The sequence below is a fragment of the Grammomys surdaster genome, unplaced genomic scaffold (assembly GCF_004785775.1).
Source record: "Grammomys surdaster isolate TR1022 unplaced genomic scaffold, NIH_TR_1.0 126531, whole genome shotgun sequence".
In the NCBI taxonomy this organism is placed as follows: Eukaryota; Metazoa; Chordata; class Mammalia; order Rodentia; family Muridae; genus Grammomys; species Grammomys surdaster.
Genome location: NW_021621323.1, coordinates 6,479,198 through 6,496,626, shown reverse-complemented (window position 1 = coordinate 6,496,626; position 17,429 = coordinate 6,479,198). Strand labels below are relative to the sequence as shown.

Below are 17,429 nucleotides of genomic sequence, written 5' to 3'. Positions count from 1 at the left end.
AGGGAGAGAGAGAGGGAGAGAGGGAGAGAGGGAGGGGGAGGGAGAGGGGGAGGGAGAGGGAGAGAGGGAGAGAGGGAGATGGGGGGAAGAGAGAGAGAGAGAGAGAGAGAGTGAGAGAGAGAGAGAGAGACTCTCAAAAGCCACAGTTAACTAAACTAAAAATTAAAATATGTGTGAGTATCATTTACAGGGCTGCCAGGAGTAGATCTGTGGTACTTGTGTATGCCATGGTCTGTATCATAGGGAAATCATGTTTGAAATGTTGCCCAGATGTTTCCTGCCCTTCATTAACCCATCAGAAATCAGTTTTCTTCCCTATCAGTTTCCAAAGAAACAAAATCACACAAGAGTGGCATAGTCTGAACTCAGAGCTTATAGCTGTGGTTGGCTCAAAACAATGGCCACTGCTGTTTTATATCCCTCACAACACAGGGACAATAAAGTTGACATCTCTGCTCCTTGAATGTTGTCAGGCCCATGGCAGGCACTGACCAATAGGAAGATGCAGAAATGAGTCATGAACATGGGTTTCAAGAAGCCATGCAATGACTGGATTTTCTTTCCTGGAAGGGGAAGGCCTGGCAGGCCCAGTGGAGGATGAGAACCCACATGTGGAATAGAAAAGAAACAGGGCTAAGCCAAGACTTCCCAGGCTGAGCCCGCAGTGGCAGAGCAGCTGAAGAACTTCACAGATCAGCCACACAGATCACCACACACAGTCACAGGGTTACGAGAAATGAGGCATGTCTGGGTTTCTATGTGCTTCTTTGTGCTTTATCTCGCAGGAAAGGCTAGCCAATGTGAACAGTTAGTAAACAGAGAGACAGCCGTCTAAACAATGCAGCTTCGTCAGTGTCACAGGAACAGAGGGCATGTGGGGCATGGGTTAATTATCTTGGCAATTTAGTATCATAACTTTAATTACACTCTTAGTCACAGTGTACTTTGTACTGGCTTTTCTCCGTTGGTTACTGAATTTCCAACTGAACAAAAAATAAATAAATAAATAATTTTTTTTTAAAAAAAGGAGCAAAAACAAGCCAAAAAAAGAAAAACAAAGATATCCAAGATATGAGCCCAAACCCGGTGACATAAGTACATGACTAGAACTGATAAGACTGTCAATGTGTACACAGTAGTGAGCCACTGTCAGCTTTAATAATGATGCCATTATAAACCAAGTTAATGATACATGAAATCCCAACAACTCTAATGTCTACAGTGTTTCTCGACAGCAAGCCCACTCCTGACTTTCTCATTTTTGCAGGTGTAGCCTTCTCCAACCAATGCAGTTCATAGTCTTGTCGCACTTCTTTTCTCACGCTGTTTCCTACATGTACACTCAATTTCTATGTCCATGATCACACCCTAGGGCAGACCTTATTACCTACCTCACTCTGACAGAAACAGCTTTTCTACTGCTCTCCCCCATGGCAGAGTGTCTTCCTGCTTAAGTGTCTTTCAGATCATTGCCAGGTACTTTACACAATAAAGTCCAAAGACCAAGTACTCAGCATATGATTGTACTATATTATATTATATTATATTATATTATATTATATTATATTATATTATATTATATTATCTTATATTATATTATATACATAAGCATCACAACTATCACCATGTTCCAACACAAACACTATAGGGAAATCAATCATTTAAAGATGTATTGCTTGGCCAGCAAGATGGCTCTGCAGGTAAAAATACTTGCTGCTAAGCCCAAGGACCTCAGTTTAATCCTTGGAACTCACATGCTAGAAGGAAAGAACCAGCTTCCAAAACTGTTCTTTGACCTCTACACATGTGAATACTTACTGCACACACACACACACACACACACACACACACACACAAATTTAACAGTGCCATGTCATTTCTACCTTGTACATCTCTTCACATCTCAAGATACTATCCTACTTAAATATTGTGTATTCTGCAGAGTGGTACTTAAAATCAGCGTCTACCATAAAACCTGTATTTTCTCTTCCACTGTTATCACTCTAGTCTGTATAAGGTCTATAACATTTCTTGGTGGTTTGGCACTACAATCCACTGCTGCAATGCAACTTAACTTTACATATATATTTTACAGTCTCCTTAAATGAATGGGTGCCTTACAATCAGAAGTGGGAGTTTTGATTTTTGTATTTCAAAACCAATAGACTAAATGATTTATATTGAAACCAGACAGAAAGGGTCGATCACCTATACATGATTCCCTCCACATTAAATATCAAGAACAGGTAAATTCTTAGGAAGAGGAGCACATGATTGTTTGCCAGAGGCCAAGGGAGTGAGTGAAGACTGGAAATAGAGTCATCATTTACCATATTCAAGGCATTCTTCTGGGAAGATGAGAAAGTTTCAAAACAAAACTGTAGAGAAATTCTAGCTAGCTAACACGTTGAATACATAAATGCCCTGGAATAATGTATTTCAAAAGGGTAATAGCATGTTACAAATATTACACGTGAATTAAAAAATTCTTTACAATTCCACACAAATCAAATTTCAGCCATTATAGATTAACCACTATTTGATCTTGCCATATTCATATGTAATTATGAAACACACCAACAGCCTAAGACACTGAACAAGAGATACAGGCTGCACAGTTTAAGTGAGCTCTGAGCTCACCTTCTGACTGAGGGCACTTTCTAATCCAGGCCACAGGAAGCAGAGTTCAAATAAAGAGCAGTGATCTCACTGGTCAGAGAAACGGCATACATGCAAAGCCTCAGAACTACCATCGGGCCACCTTTGCTCTTCAAGGAAATACTAACAAAGATCCCAAAAGCTCAGTGGAAAGGAGCTGTTGGGCTATAAATGATCTACATTTATAAGATAAAGACTACAGAGGCCATACAGAGCTGAGAGACACTGTGGGCACAGTCATCTGGGTTGAAGAGATACCAGTAAACTTTCTGAACATGTGTGGTTATAGCAGTCTAGAGAAAAACCATGTTATGAAAGTTGAGAACACATCTTAAAATAAGGGCACATTTAAATGCACCTTAGTAAGGCCTTTTAGGACAAAACTCAACCCTGAATAAAAGAAAAACATGTAAACATTATGATATCTATAATGAACCATACAAATGTTGAAGCCTACAAAGAAGCAGGTACCTTTGTCCCAGGAGACAGAATGATGAACTTCATAGCTACTGACTTTAAAACAGCTCACAAAAGAATTCAGCAGCAAAAATACAAAGACTTTTTAATGAATATAAGTTAATCTTAGAACTGAAATGAAATTCCACCAGACAGACTTTTCTATCCATATATTCAAAAATTTAAATCTCCATGTTTGATAAAGAGAAAAGCATAAAATGTTGGCTAAGTAGAAAGCTCTTGTGTCAAAAAAAAAAAAAAAAACCAACCAACCAAAACCACAAAATGTTAAGAAATGACCCTAAGTTAAAAACTACCCATAGATGAAGGGACAAGGTCATGGTATCTATAAATACTTACATACATATGTAAGGGAGAGCAGCAAATAAGGCAATGGGCAGGGGGCTGAGTTAGCATCCAATAGCAGAAGCTGAAAGATAATGCAATGGTAGCTCCGGGCTAGACCAAAAGGCACTGGTACAGAATGTACTGCAAGTGCACATGGCTTTGAAAATAAAGGTGAACTGACATTTTCTAATAAAGCAGAGCTGAGAGAATTCATAACTTGTAGAAATGACTAAGGACCTGTTAAGAGCAGATCTTTGTGGTGAAGGGAAACGAGATAGCTTTGGACCTACAGAAAACAAGGAAAACACTTCCAGTGATAAAGGTGTGGGCACACGGGACTTTTGCTTTACAGTATGTTCAAACATATTGTACAACAAACACATTGAACAACACAATATATTCTGGAGTATACTGAACCCCTGGAGGGCAAAGGTCTAACAGCACTAGCAGAGAGATAACAAATCAAAGAACAGACCAAATCATTGAGTACACAGTGCTTCATTCACTGTAGACATAGGATGCAGAAAGTCCTACTGCAGAAAGCCACCGTTTTATAGAACCACCAGAAAGGAGATTAAATGGAACTCTTCAAGTCCTATACTTATTTCATTTAAAAGATGACAACAAAAGACAGAATGTGGATAAAAAAGAGGTGGCATAATATTAAATACCGATAAAATAACCTCAGCTATAAAAAGCAGATATGTCAAACAGTACAGGAAAAGCAAGACCCAAGAAAATGCTTTTCCTACGAATTACACATTAAAATGAAAGACACAAAGTGTTTAAAAGCAGAAGCCTAGATACTGTGCTAATAACACACAAATACTAAACACAGGGAAGCAGTCTATATCATAATCTCCAATAAAGAAGACCAGGGGATGGAATATTACCAAGAGCAAGGGTGGACATACATAAGAATAAAGGGGTCAGGCTCATCAATGAGCAATAATAATTTTGTTGTTTTGTGACAGGTTCTCTATAAGTACCTGTTGCTGGGTTTACACTCATAGCAAACCCCCTGCCTCTAGATCTTGAGTGTTGAAACTATATAGGTGTGTACCACTGGGCCTGGCTAAAAATAATGACCTCCACATGCATGCACTTATTAATAGGTCTCCAAAATACATGAAGCAGAAAGTGGTAGACCTAAACACTTGTGGAAGAAACAGAAATCCACAAGTATAGTGGAAGTTTTCAACTTTCGTCTTTCAGTACTGACTACAAACACGACTAACTACCTTCATATGTCTGTACAATTATTACAGAACTCTTGAGTCTGGGTAGCTTATAAAAAAACAAGTTTATTTCTCATAGCTCTGGAGGCAAGAAGTCCGAGGTCAAAGCACCTCCATGAGGCATGTATCCTGTAGAGGAAACAATCACTCTATTGTCACACAGTAAAAGGTAGAAGAGTGAGAGGGGATGACCCTCCTTCATCAAGTCCCTGTATAATCCTATTCATGTCAGGGGAAGAGTATGCCCTATGACCTCATGACCTCTTAAAGGCCTACTACCCTTAATACCACATTGGCCATTTGTGTTTTGTAGGGATGCAAGCAGAACACTCACAAAGACAGACAAAACACCAGGCCATAAATCAAGTCTCAGGAAATCTCAGAGAAAGTATGCAGAATGAAAACTGTTAACTGAACAGGAGCCCCCAAGCAGTTCACATGTTAAAGGCATGGCTAACAGGGGGTTTCTCCTGGGAAGAAGTGTTTTACTAGGATACCTCCTTGAAGGATGTTGTGGGACCTCAACCAGTTCTCTTTCCCTTTGCTTCCTGACTGATGAGCAGGTAGTTATGCTTAGCTAGGCTCTGGCCATGACACACTGTCATGGTGGACTTTGTGGTAACAGACTGGTAGACTGGAACCTCCAAAACCCATCAACTAAACCTTTTTTCTTTATATGTTAATTAACCCAGGTATTTGTTATAGTGACAGAAAGCTGGTGAATAACTTAAATATAATATTCAGAAAAAAAAAACACCCCCAGAAAAACTAGTGACAGAAAGATAGTATCAAACTACTCAAATATATGTAGTTAAGCCAACATAGTGGTAGGAAGGGGAAAATCCTCTGAATAAAAATAAGTAAATACACATAGCCAGATTCTCCTGTCTGAAAGAAACACCTAATGTCTTGCTATGTCATGTTCACTGTCACCAAGGAGACAGGAATGCCTTAGCACAGTGACTAGAGTGCGTGCCAACATAGTCCATAAGAAATAAATCTTTGCCTGTGGTTGTGTTTTAATCATAGCTGACTAACATCCATGGGATCAAAAGGATGTTTGGGACATTTTTTAATCATAGGGTAATTAAGTGTCATTTATACCAAAATGGCAGATTCCATTCTAAGTAAAATTTTATTTTTAGTAGAATCAGAGAGGGCTCAGTCCTGCTGGGATAAGTTTGTAGAGCTATGGAAGGTCTCTAAGGACTGTAGTAAATCAGATTAAAACTTTTATCTTATAATTGAAGTCAGCCCTGCCTAGTTTTCCTTGTAAATATCAAATCAAGGCCTCTGCTCATTTGTCTATTGGACTGTGTTCTGGAGATCTGTTTCCCATGCCTAAATGCACAGAGTTCTTCTTCCCCAAAAACATGCAGAACAGGATTTAATTGTGATGTCTGATCTCCTGTTGAGTACTCTGTTAGACACATCTCCAGACTGAGGGAGATGTTGACTTTATGGATTATTAACTAGAAACCAAGCCACTTGTGTTGATTCTGAATGAGCTGACATACCTTGGATATTTATTTTATAGATCCTCAAAAACCCTCAAAAAAAAAACCAACAACCATAATATATGTCTTTCAGAGGTTTTTCTTTGGGTGGGGGTGGGGGGGGGAAGAAGGATGTCTCATTTTATGGTGTTGGAGCTTGAGTCCACAGCCTTGAACATAGTTGGTGAGTGTTCTACCAATAACCTACATTCCCAACCCCTATGTTCTAAAAGAAAGGATTTATTGTGTGAACCAGCAAGTTTGGTTCTGTAGATACAGGCACAGCCAGGTTGGAGTGAGACATGGTATCCTTGAGGGAACAACCGAAGCGAAGACTTTCCAGGCATACACACAAAGGTACAATGATTTACCAGCAACAAAGGTAGGGTCCACACATGGCTCATTCGGCCCTGGAATCTAAGCCCTGTCAGTACTGAAGACTGCTGACTGCACACAGATGCCAATGTATAATACACGGCCAAGGAGGACGAGGCTGCCTTTCCCCATCACAGCTGAGGTCAGGAGTGAAGATGTCTCTCTCCTGTGTGTCATGCTTCTCAGTGCCCTCCATTACCCTGCTTAAATAAGCAAAATTTTTCTTTAACTCATAAATGATGAGTTAAAGTGAATATGTGATTTGTTTCGCGGTTTTACTCACATTTTAAGTTTTTTTTTTTTAAGAACAGATTTTGTTTAGGGGGAAAATCTGGAATGAGTTGACATTTAGGCCATTGGCTACTCAGGAGTATTAGCTGTTTTGTGGGGATTTGGGGTTGGTTCGGTTTAGCTGTAGTTATTGCTGTTGTTTTTTGACATATTTTATCATGTAGCCTAGGCTAGACTTGATGTCACAAACCTGCTTCTGCCTCCTCTGGCATGTGTTGCCATGCCTTGATTTACTGTCTGGTGAGGATGAATGTGAATGACAGGACCAACGTTCATACCCAAGAGCCATGGGCGGTGTCACTTAGATGAGGGTTGAGGGGACCTCAGAAGAAGGAATTCTGAGGGGCCAGCAATATGCTACTTTTTGACTTCCACCAAGGCTAAGTACGCTCACTCTAAGAGAAATCACTAATGATACTCCTCCATTATCTGGACACTTTCTTAGTTATTCAGTTCTTCAGGCTTTAGAGAGACTAATATCGAGAGGGAAATATAAAACTAGAAACATTCCATTAACCTAAACTCCATTTGGGTACGTACTTCCTTCTGGTCAGTATTGTATTTCTAAGTACCTGGCACACGAGGACTTGATGGCTCCTCAAACGAACTGCTTCTGTAAGGCTAAAACTCTACATCCATCAGCTGCACTCAATCATCTCCTGAAGCGTAAACAGAGTGTCCTGTACACTGTACCTATCGTATATGCTTTGCACTTACCACTTCTGCTGTATGAAAGCCAGGAGGGAGGAAGAAAAAGAACTTTTAAGACGACTGCTAGAATAAGCAAAAGCTGGCTTCCCTCTCTCCTCCCACCCTCACCCTGATGCGTCTGTTATTTACCTTCTGGTCATATTCCCAGTGATGAGCTTATGGTTTTTGTCAGTATCACGTTTAGAGCTGCATTCCTTCTGTGACAGATGAGGCTCACTCCATCGCTACTGTCTCTCTTTTTTTTTCTTCCAAACTGGAGTCGACTTAGACTCAAATACTGAATTTTATATTCAATGTCTGTCTCAAATTTGCCATAGTTTTCTTTGCATAAGTTAAATGTAAGAAACTAGTTAATAACTGCATGATAGAGCCCCAAAACATCTACTGTCAGGACCAAAAAAGTAACCCACTATCCACACAACCAACCGTTCTTTATAGAGTCATTGAACATCAAGAACTGGCTCCATGCACACTTATGCCCTTTCTGTTTACTTTCTGTTACATCAAGATGGCGAGAAAATCTGAGGTCTTCTATTCCATGCAATGACAAGCACAAAGCCTAACTTCTTTAGAGGTAGATATTCATACAGTCTAGCTATAACTCTGTTTCTCTCTCTCTCTCTCTCTCTCTCTCTCTCTCTCTCTCTCTCTCCCTCCCTCCCTCCCTCCCTCCCTCCCCCCCTCCCTTCCTCCTTCCTTCTCCTCCCCTCCCTCCTAGAGAGAAAACAGGACCCAAGGAAATTAACTTATGTATTGGAAGTCACACAGCTTAGTGGGGAACACAACTTCTTAATCATTTTGCTTCGTTACTTGTTCCTTCAGCAAACAGAAAGAGTGCTATGCAAATAAAAACTAAATAAAACAACCCCTGCCTATTATACTCATCATGTTTTGTTTAAAAATACATAAGTCAAGAGAACACAAAATGGCCAAGTAATCCCTTACAGGGAGACAGGTAACAGAGCAATGAAGGCTCTGAGCCCAGCCTAAGGTTGAGCAACCAGTAGGGTGAGCACAAAAGAAAATCCTCTCTTGCAAATGTATTAAGGAGAGCAAGTTTCAGGGGGTTGGGGTTTGGGGGTGGGGCACTGGAACTCGGTATGGATGACTTGAGGATTAGAAGATGAATGAGGAATTAGGGAGGTGAGGAGAGCTGTAAAGACAAGAGTGATTTACCTCAGAGTAGAGAAAGTAGCTATGAAGCCAGGGCTAAGGCGCCAGACGCAGGGCACTGGCTTAGGAGACGGGGAAGAAGCTAAAGCCAGAAATCCAGCAGGAGGCATGGGCTCCAGCTGAGGCTGCAGATCAAGAGACTCTAGGAGCAACTGAAGGAGAAAGTGAGGTTTAGGAAGGAAGGGCTGTTAGACTGTGTGAGAGAGAAGCCTGTAGAACAGCACAGAGGGACAGCAATGGTGTCCCCTCATGTGTAGAAGGACCGGGCGTGAGAGGAGAGGGGTGTGAGATATTTAAACTGGTATACTGGTGGGAGCACCTCTGTGGAGCTGCTGTGGCGTCTGAGCGACAGAACCCTGTTTTCTGTGATTTGTCCCAATGGCCATCCCACTTCTGTTTAGCAGGCGTATGTAGTAAGTGCACACACATTGCCTATAACAACATCGTCTATTGCAACGTGGGATTAAACTACCTCAACAGCAGCTTGGACTAAGTCCTGTCTGGCTATCACGGCAGACTTTCCAAGAGAAGGAGGGTGTTTTCCCCACCCATCAGGAAAAAACAAAAAAAAACAAACCCCATAATTGCAGGGTAAATGACCAAGCATGCAGTTCTCTTAAATAATCAGGAAATATTTTAATGCTGTGCTTGTTGAAATTGAATTGAATGTTTTCAATGGGGGAACTGGGTAAACACACAGAGAGAAGCTATATTGCACCAAATGAGTGCTACAATTAGCACGAGAACAATGGGAGATATTTAGTTATTGCCAGATACCATGCTTTTGATTTTAATTTCCCAAGCACAGCGATATTTACTTAGAAGGTTTCTTAGAAGAGGGGAAATGACTCTTTTTTTTAGTGTAGTGTGTGGAACAGTCCTGTGCATAACGAGCCATGGTCTTGGGCATGATCGGCAAGTACCTGGGCGTGGGCACGCTGTATCCCCAGCTCCAGTGTTAGCAGTTTCTGAACAGGATGGACGAGACGAAACGCCCACAAACACCTCCTCACAGGCAACAACTCTTCATCATGACCCTCCCCTTTCAACCATGACGTTCATAACTTAGCCATTTTTCTAGAATTCTGATTCACCTTCTAGATGATTTTATTTCTACGTCCAAGATTTAACATTACAGAGAGTGCTCCCTAAACCTTTGTTTATGTTTCCATTGTCACTGTTTTGGCCAAATCTTTCAAGGCTCTGAGGTTTAATGACACCTGCACAGACTAGTTACAATGCTCCACGGAGTCAAAGCATTAGAAATGAGGTATTTAAATAGAGTATTCAACTAGCTGGATTTTAGGTTCGCTTTAACCCATCTCCTCTAGAAAGTCCTTCCCAGGATTCTCACCTGGTCTGGAAGAAGTAGTCTGAATACACTTTTTTTTAAAAAAAAAAAAAATTCCACTTCCTATATTTTACATTTGTTTTCAGTTTTGGTTTTATACAAACCACTGGTATTATATATTCTCATAAGTACTTTTATAAATAGCCAAAGGGCAAACTTAGGTTTGACTTGATTTTTATTCTCAACGTCATCGTCATTTGTGTGGGTCTTCCTTTCTACTGTAAATTTCACCCGTGTGAATGGCCATCCGCATTTCATCCATCCATCCATATCGTCTTCCTTCAAATGTCTAAGCCATAAAAGTACATCATAGGGCTGGTGAGATGGCTCACCAGGAAAAGGCACTTGGCGCCAAGGCTTACAGACTGAGTTCAATTTCCAAGACCCAAGCAGTGAAAGCAGAGAACTGACTCTTACGAGTTGTCCCATGATTTCCACAAACTAAATTAATAAATGTAATTATTAAAAAAGTGCACCATAGGTAGAGCTTTGTACTGGATGCTGTTGTCCTCTGTACCATGCCCACACCTTAACAAAAATGACATTAAAGCCTTTAAGTAAGCTTTCACAGGCTTTGCTAGCACTACAAAGAAACTCATGTTTAAGAACAAACAGCTAGGAAACATCCTGAAGAGTAGTCATTAAAACACGAGGCAGAGATTTGTGTTAACATATCTGGAAGAGTCACTATCTCATTCCTAAAATTCTTGTCTTTGACGACATGTTTTCTAAGACAATTCAGTCATTTATTTTTCTATTAGAATGAGCGGTGGGCTTGACAGACAGCCAATCAGTACACACAGACCATTACCACTTTCCTTCTCTGCACACTGAGAGGCTTGAGAGGGGATACAGTAGGGGTGGGTGTGCTCTCGTGTGGATCTACGGCAGAGCAGGTTTAGTTCAAACCACAGGATATGTAACAAATGTAATCATTTGGGAGCTTTTTGCTCTTTGAATAAATAAGACTCATTCAAACAATCCATCCCCTTAAATATTAACTTCTTTCTCTAGAGGACACTCAACCTGATGCAGAGTTTCTTACTTCAAGTTTATAAAGAGTAAGCCTATACTGAGACTCTACTGAGCCTCACTTATCAACAGGTTTACATTGAAGGAAAAAAACCACTAAGTGTTTAATATGTATGGCTATGCATACATCCGTGACTAGCACGGTGGCTAAAACAAGTTATAGCTTTGTTTATTCTAGATATATTCAGAAGCTGCAGGATGAGTTGATCACGCAATGGAGCCCTAAATATACTGCTTTGAGGTAGCAGCATTATAGGGAGGACACAGGCAGCGAGCTTGGGTTGTATACAGTTTTAACTGACAACTGCTGACGATCATTTTCATAGCCCCTTTCAGCAAAAACAGCTTTCCACACAACTGGGTACATATGCGAACACTTAAATTCTCTTGAGTGTGTTGGCAACAATAAAAGATTAAATATGTATACATATGAATATATGGCGAAATACACATATAGTGATATTATATATCACTCCATATAGATAGATGCTAAGTATATCCACTAACTAGCTGTACACACACACACACACACACACACACACACACACACACACGTTAAGTTTTCTCAATGTGGACATATGCTTATGAGTATTATGAAGAGAGGAGAGGACCAGAACAACAACTGGGGGCAACCAAGGAGCCTGTCCTAAGCCTTTCTGAATACAGTGACATCAGGATGGAGACTGGCATCTTGTTCCTTTCTAGTCCGGCTGGCACATATTTCATTGAATAAATCGAGTCTGTCAAAAACACGAGGTCAGATGTATAGTTTCAAGCTCAACTTCCTGAAAGTGCTACAGCTGAGGGACAAGTGGAGCTGACTTGTGAGAGGTGAGGGTTCTACGATCTGCAAGGTCACCACAAGGTGAAAGTGGCGCACACTAGGTCTCCCAGGGCTTTCCATCTGGTTCCCTGGAGCAGACACAGATATGAGTGACAAGCACTCACTTCTGGAGGCCATACTTCGCTTAGACGCTTTGCTTGATGGATTTGAATACGTGTTAGCAATCTTTGTTAGCACTGGTTCCCTTTTTGGAGACTTTGGAGACGCTAGCACAGAAATTAGTTTCAGTGGAATTTAGAGAAGTTCTAAATCTGCAAAAAGTTAAACACACATACACACACAAATCATTTTACCTGTGTAAGTGCAATTTAATCACTCTGATTACTTTATTACCTTGCTTGGAGAATGTCTCTAAAATTTTAAAATTAAAAAGATGCTTTTCCCTTTCATAAAATCCCCTTTTTGAATGAAAGGCTTCCTCTTTTTGTTTTTAGAGAGAACAGTAGGTAATTGTTAATAATTTACACACTCTAATAAACCATGGATGTACCTTACATAAAATATGGTACTCAGGGAGCAAAAACTGTGTTTTGGGCTTCTCTCTTACCAGAAGAACAGTATGTTTCTCATTGCCTGTAGGATAAGGCTCTGTCAAAACAAGATATCGAAAACAATTTAATGTGATTTAGTTGTTTATCAGGTATCATCTAAGTACCAACAGACTCAGCACAAGGGCTGGAGATTTCTTGTCAGTATAGATTCACTTTTACTTGCTTTTAGCTAGAACTATAGAACTTACTCCTTCAAACGGCCTTTTATTCTTTTAAAAAACAATTTTAGGTTCTTCTAAAGACTATGCATTGTAGAATATTTATATCTTTCTTGAACATTCAGGGTTGTTTTTACAGTTAAATAAGGTCTGTAAATACTTTCAATCTGTAAGAAGTAGGGATCAGACTAAAAGCTGGTTAGGAATTTGGGGCCTAGGAGTTTACTTCGTAAACCATCAGAAGGTAATTTGTACTAGATAATTAAAACATATACATCATTATTCCAGTTTTTAAAACAAACAACAAATTAAAGCCTCTCAAATGTACATTACTGATAATTAAATCTGTGTTAGTTACTATGTAAAGTGTAATGGCTTCATATTAGATTTTAAAAATTTTAATATGTAGTACTTAGGATTAATACTCTAACAAATGTCTTCTCTATATTCTCTCCTCTTGACTTCACAATCTTTACCAAGTCCTATTTTATATCAGGCTTTGAACTATCCTTATCTTCTTCTCTAAACTATGTGTTGGTCTCCCAATCTCATCTGAAAGGATTAACTAGTGTCCAGGAACATCCTCTCAGACAATACAGAAGCAAGATGGGTAAAGCAATTCCATTGGGAGGAAAAGAATGCCCTTCCTTCCTTCTTTCCTTCCTTCCTTCTTTCTTTTCCTCCCTCCTTCCTATCTTCTCTATCTCTCCATCTCTCCCCCTCCCTGCTTTCTTCCCAACGAGACAATATATACTCATTAAGGCAACAGCACAATGGTAAGAACTATTAACTCTACCAAACTATGTGGTTTTCAAGCCTCTCCCAGATTGACTCCCTTCTTCCAAGCATTCCCCCTGAGGCTGAGTGCTTGCACTTAGCTAAAAGTCTCAAATCTCCCTGCTTCAACAGAAGGCATCTGCTGGGATATATATGTTCTAACTCTTGTACCTGCTCACCTCTAACACGACAACTGGGTTCAGTACTGACGAGAGGTGCAAAAGCACAAATCACAATTACCAGAAGTAGAATAAAGCACTCCGGTTGTCAATCAGCCTTAGTCGGACAGAAATGCAGGTGCAAAGCATGTTAGAGTCTTCTAGCACTAGAATTCTATTTGACTTTCTCCAGGGCCTTTTCTTCTAACACAACCACACTACCTTATATAATTCATGTTGTAAGCAGAAAGCTGGTAAGTCATCCAAACAAAACAACTTCCTTCCAGAGGACAGATCCCCGAGAACTTTTGCACAGATACCCATTCACATACATTCAATCTCCTGGATGGGATTCCGACTCAGTCTGCCACACAAGAAGAGCAAGACACAGGATTGACTCTTTTGATTCAACTCGTGTGTTCCAGATACACTTCCTAACACAGTAGCTCTGTGCCCTAACTCGACATCTAGCGGTACATTCTGCTAGATGAAGAGGGAGAAAACATATTTTAGATACATTCTCCAAAAATCCTGATGGCAAGGCTACAGGTAGGTATATGGAAGTATAGTAGAATATTCACAAGGCCCTGGGTGTGATCTCTAGTGTGGCTAAGCAATGACTCCACATAGCAACTGAGGGACAATTATTTTAGCTTATTATTTTAAAATGCCAGCTACTTTATTTTCTTTGCCCAAGCTCAAATTAATTAAAGGTTATAAATGGTCACTTCTCCCTAGAAGCCAGAACTTTCCCCTCTTCGGAGCAGGGGAATACCTCATAAATAAATTAGGTAAAACCATGGCTTGGTGATTGAATGATAATCCACAGTCCATGTGGCTGCCAAGTCTTTATCTACGCCTCTCTACCACAATGAGCAATCCCCGAACGTCAACGAAGCGGCTTACTTCATCAGTTATCTGGAAGTCTGCAAGTAGTGAAAACAGCCCACAGAAATACTAGCTTCTCCACTCAGCCTCATTCATCTGAAGGACCATGAAAAGGAACAGCACCATTTAAATCTGACGCTGCTCGCTTCCAACGGGTCTGGCTTTAACCCACTGCCACTCAGCCTGGCTGAGCTAGTTTTAGGAGCAGAAGTAAAAAAGGAAGCAGAAAGATCAAAGCATTGCTTACAAAGGGGAAGGACTGTTTTTTGTATGTATACGCCAGTATTTACTAACTGGCTTTCAAACACAGGGACATTTACGACCTACACAGCTCAGGTAATTGCCTGGTGAAGAATGCAAGATGCAGCTGAATTTCCGAACAGAGATAAGAGATAACAGAGATAATCAGGTTGCCACCAACCTTTAACAGGATTAAACAACTTTCTTTAAAAGTCTTTTGGTTTTGAAGTGGTTAGCGTTTCCCGGCAAGTATAGTATCTTAGTGCCAGTATTAAGTGTACAGAGGAGCCTTCTTTTGTGTTCAAGTTTACTTAGTATCTTAAGCCAAGAAGACATTTTCTCTAAGCTAGCAAGAGACTCCCAGATGTATCGACATGGACCAGAGAGTTGCCAAGATCACATTCCCATCAATATGTGTGTTCTTTTAGTCATCCAGTGGGGTGATAGATGTTAAATGCAACAGGAAGCAACTCTTTTTAATTCCAGGCTTCTCAAGTTCATATGCAAAGCATAGGACTTCGCTGTAAATAATTTACATAATTTTTCGTGCATCAAACAGCAAGAGGCTCCATCTCTAGAAAGCACAATATTAAAATCAGGGAAAAAAAACCCACTTCACTAAGGACCTTACTTTAATCAAGTTTCCCTTTCTAAGGTCTGACGAACATTAATGCATTTTTTTGCCACCCAAGAACACTCAGCTGAAGATTCCTCTAGAAAGCCACCCAACTATATCTCGATCTCCATCTTTAGTATTAACCACCAGTCTGAGCTGCCACAGCTATTAAATGTTAATAAACACCACGAGCAGTTCTCAGTTATGAGCCCTAAAACAACGAAAATTTTAGTTAAATATGATTACTTAGAAAGCGGCAGTGTCGACCTTTACTTTTAAAGGTCCATAAAAACCGGTTAAATCCAGATGATGAAATCTTTTATCATTTGTCCATTTAAGTTTTAGACCAGACCAATACACAGAGCCAAGATCGGTGGTCTGTCTCAGAAGACCGAAGAAAGCTTACATGTAGGAGAGGCGTCATTTGTATCGGGGCTTTTTTTTTTCTGTTTTAGAAGTCAGGCACAAAACATGGTGCCATTATCCTAGAGTTTCCCGTAATCAAAAGTCTAAAAGGTGCTTTTAGTAGGTAATTTCTCTCTCAAATGCCAGGCCTGAAGAATCGGTGTGAGGCCCTCCTTATATTCTGAAAATCAATGTTGAGATTTGGCAGCTGAATGCATTATGTGTGTGTGTGTGTGTGTGTGTGTGTATGGGGAGGGGGATGTCTATCACAGATTGGTTAAGTGGACCCCAGGCTCTCCTGCGGTTCTTAGGAGCTGGGAAGGGCTTTGCCTGCCAGGAGGACTGACAGGCACTTCTGCTTTCAGTTCACTGACCGCCCTTTGGTGAAATCTGGCTGTGCACTGCACCAAGCACCTTTCTGTCTGTCCTCTGCCGTGGCGGATCTCAGCCTGGCCGCCACCACCCCACCCCACCCCCGCGGCAGGGGCTTGGGTACATCTTTCGAAAACTTTGCAAGAGTTCCCCTCCCGTTCCCGCCTCGCGGAGACGCCGAGGGCCCCGCCAGCCGGCCCGCAAGGCCTCGGGGCCGCCCAGTGCGGATGTGCCCTGTCCCCGCAGCCGGGGCCGCGCGCTCCGCGACTCCTGCCCGGGGCTCCCCCACCCCGGTCCCTCCGGGAGCCCCAAGCCGGTGAGATCCGCTGCACCGGCGCTGCGGAGAGCTGGTGGCTCTGTTCCCCTACCTGCCCCGGGGCTTACCCTGGAGGTGCGGCGCGGCCTCTCCTCGCCTGCGGGCTCCCGCTGCGGGGCGGCGCGGACCGGCGGGAGCCCGAGCGGGGTCGGAGCGCGGGCCGGCGGCTCAGCGGCGCGCCATGGCTGCGGCGCGGGAGGAGAAGCGCGGGGCGGGCCGGGAGCGGCGGGGCCCTGAGCTCCGGCCTGCGCTGCTGGAGCCGGCCCGCGAGCAGGCTGAGGGCGGCGGCGGCGGCGGCGGCAGGCCGGGGGCGCGCAGGGCACGGGAAGCCGTCAGCGCGCTGCCGGGCTGCTCGGGTGGCGAAACCTCCTCTTCCTGCCCGGCTCGCCTCGGTACTTCTCTCTCGTCCTCTCTCGCTCACTCTCTCACTTCCTGGCTGGAAATTCCCACTGACGTCGAGAGAGCAGACAGACGGACGGACCCACGCGCGCGCGCACAGCGGGGGCGGGAGGTGGGGTCGCCGCCGGGGGTGGGGGAAGCCCGCGCGCCCCGACCTGGCGCCCCGAACCCCAAGCCCCGCGGCCGCCGCGACGCCCCCGGAAGGCGCCCGCAGCCCAAGGGCAGGCCCGGACAGCTGGAGGCCAGGGGAGACCGGCCTGGTCCCCACGCGCTGGGCACAGAAGTCAGTCTCATCTGCATGTTCCCTCCTCTGGGGGTCTCGGCTACACTCAGATCTCTTCACAGAGCGAACCGGAATTTCGAGATCGTAGCTGAGGTCTCTCCAGAGAACCATGAACTTATATAGGGTCTGGATGAAATCTTCAGTCCTCTCAATTATACCAGCCCCAGCGCATTGACCGGCCTGTGTGATCATCGCTGTGGATGGAATTATAACGACAGTGAGACCCATAGTGTTGGTTCACAGCTCATAAATCCTCATCCGGCTCGAGGGAAGTTATTTTTTTTTTTTATTTT

At 42.5% G+C, this 17,429-nt stretch overlaps 1 protein-coding gene across 2 annotated transcripts in view; it reads right to left on the bottom strand.

Moving 5' to 3' along the window:
- Nfkb1 (nuclear factor kappa B subunit 1) overlaps nt 1-16,931 on the bottom strand; it is a 109,010-nt gene extending 92,079 nt beyond the window's left edge. The window contains exon 1 of one of the 2 annotated variants that reach the window (XM_028760382.1): nt 16,523-16,931. The gene's annotated coding sequence lies outside the window, so the exon portion shown is untranslated. The remainder of the gene's footprint in view (nt 1-16,522) is intronic. The other variant, XM_028760383.1, reaches the window with a different exon arrangement.
- Between the last annotated feature and the right edge of the window lie 498 nt (nt 16,932-17,429).